Genomic DNA, 3052 nt, shown 5'->3' on the forward strand with positions numbered 1-3052 from the left:
ACGGACAGGTGGCACAGATGGGCACTGATAGACGGCATGGATGGGCACTGATAGGCGGCATGGATGGGCACTGATAGGTGGCACGGATGGGCATAGATAGGCACTATTGTATGTGTTGTACTAATGGATGCCAATCAGTTCCAAACAATGCCTGCCAATCAGTGATGCCCATTGTGGGCACTGATTGGCATCCATTGCGGCACTGATTGGCATCCATTTTGTGTGTCCTCCTCATCCCTGGTGGTCTAGGGTGGCATCCTTTTTTTTTTTTTTTTTTTTACACTGGTGGTCTATATGGCCATCCCTGGTGGTCCAGTGGGCATCCCTGGTGGTCCAGTGGGCATCCTCGGGGGGGCTGTGCTGATGATCGATCAGCACAAACCCCCCCCCCCCTGTCACAGGAGCAGCCGATCGGCTCTCCTCTACTCGCGTCTGACAGACGCGATTAAAGAAAAGCCGATTACCGGCTTTTCCTATTTACATCGTGATCAGCCGTGATTGGACATGGGTGATCACGTGGTAAAGAGTCTCCGTGAGAGACTCTTTACCTTGATCGGTGTTGTGGGGTGTCAGACTGACACCCTGCAACAACGATCGCCACGATGCGCGCCCCCGGGGGCGCGCAGCGGCTCAGAATCCTGAGGACGTCATATGATGTCCAGTCAGGATTCTAAAACCACTTTGCCGACGTCAATATGTCATTGGTGGGCGGCAAGTGGTTAATACAGGGCTTTTATACCCACCTCCATACCGGGCCTATTCTGGCACTTCTCTCCTACATGTACAAATCATCATTCTTTTGCTAGAAAATTACTCAGAACCCCCAAACATTATATATGTTTTTTTAGCAGACATCCTAGGGAATAAAATGGCGGTCTTTGCAACGTTTATCTTGCACAGTATTTGCGCAATAATTTTTCAAATGCCTTAAAAAATAATAAAACAGTAAATTTAGCCCAATTTTTTTGTAAAATATGAAAGATGATGTTACGCCGAGTAAATAGATACCTAACATGTCATGCTTTAAAATTGCGCACACTCATGGAATGGCGCCAAACTTCGTTACTTAAAAATCTCCATTGGCGACGCTTTACAATTTTTACAGGTTACCAGTTTAGAGTTACAGAGGAGGTATAGTGCTAGAATTGTTGCACACCCTCTAACGCACGCGGCAACACCTCACATGTGTGGTTTTACAGACGTTTACATACATGGGCGGGACTTACGTGTGCATTCGCTTCTAAAGCGCAAGCTACTGAGGACAGGGGCGTTTTAATTTTTTTTTTTATTTTTTTTTTATTTTACTTATTTATTTATTTTAAAAAAAAAATTAATCGCTTTTATTCCTATTACGAGGAATGTAAACATCTCTTGTTATAGGAATAGTGTGTGACAGGTCCTCTTTAAGGAGAGATGCGGGGTCAATAAGACCTCACATCTCTCCTCCAGGCTGGAAAGAATGAGATCGTGAAAAAAAAATTCACAGATATACTTACTAGCCGCAATTGCGGTTTGTTTACTTACGGGTACCCGGGCGTGACGTCATCACATCGCGCCCGGGCCTCTGACGGTCATAGAGATGACTGATGACCATCTGGTCACCAGTCATCTCTATGCCTCTCATCCAGCGCACGGCGATCATCTCTCCAGGCCCCCGGTGGCACTAGAGAGCCCAGAGAAGCACAGACAGGTGTTTGAACCCACTTCCGGCCACACAGTCTGCGGGTAGACTGCGGGCAGGACGTCAAATCCCCCCCCCCCCATTGTGTTCTGGGAAACACTCGGCTCCCAGAACACAGCGGTAACCAGTCAGCACAGCGCAGCGCGACTCGCACATGTGCCGTAGGGAACCGGGCAGTGAAGCTGGAGAGCTTCACTACCTGGTTCCCTCACCGAGGATGGCGGTGGGGGCAGCAGAGTGACGAGCGATCGCTCGTCCTCTGCTGCGGACGGCGCTGGACTCCAGGACAGGTAAGTGTGCTGATATTAAAAGTCAGCAGCTGCAGTATTTGTAGCTGCTGGCTTTTAATATTTTTTTTTTCAGGGGACATCCGCTTTAAGCCCTGCGGGCTGAATGAGGGAGATCACTCGATTCCTCTATCCATGATGCTAAACTAAGGTGACCAGATTTTTAAAATGAATACCGGGGACATATTTTTTTACTAGTAATGGCAGGAATCAGCAACTCTCTGCCCGTCGCCGCCACCGACCGCCTCATAACCTGCCAAGTCTTACTCTCCGTGCCCCGGCTACTACTGGGTGGGGAGTGGAGGAAAATCACTCCGCCAGGGAAGGCAAGGAGATAAGCAGGCAGGCGGCTGGCCAGGACTTGAGCCAAGGCAGAAGAACATGCGAGTGGAGAAGAATGAACATGCGCCTGAAACTTAAGAAATATTCCCTCCACTCCGACCAGCACATGGTCATCAGAAAGGGGCACAGATAATGGAAAAAATTAGCTAGTAGGAGCGGCGGAGCGGGGGTGTGTAATTCAGATTTTTTTTTGTTTTTAATTATGCACCAACTGTGTGGAATTTCCCCAGCCCCTGTTCAAATCCAATCCGGGGACAAAACCAGGGACAGACTTGGTCCGGGGACAGTGTCCTTACAGGGCCAGATTAAGAACATCATGGGCCTGGTGCTGAGGATTTTGGTGGGGCCTTTTAGGCTGCATTCACACCTCCGCGACAAGTAACGCCGCATACGCGGCGTATTTTGCCGCGAATAGTGTAACTTTTTTTTTACAAATCCTTCCTATTGCTTTGTATGGCCGAACGCCAATGCCGCCTGAAAAAAAGGGTCCGGGACTTTTTTTCATGCCGCAGGTGTACGGCGTCTATGAGATGTGAACCATCTCATAGACAGCAATGGGAATTCTCCCCTCCAGCGGCACGAGCGGCCGGCGTCGGGCGTTTTGTCGCGGAGGTGTGAATGGGGTGTAATAAATAATAAATAAATGCGTGGGAATGACATGAACGCAGCCCAGCCAAGGCAAGTGACCAAAGGCACAGAACCCAGAAGGAAGACCGGGTGAAGATGGAAGTGTCCAGGCCCC

The sequence above is a fragment of the Rana temporaria genome, chromosome 2 (assembly GCF_905171775.1).
Source record: "Rana temporaria chromosome 2, aRanTem1.1, whole genome shotgun sequence".
NCBI classification, from domain to species: domain Eukaryota; kingdom Metazoa; phylum Chordata; class Amphibia; order Anura; family Ranidae; genus Rana; species Rana temporaria.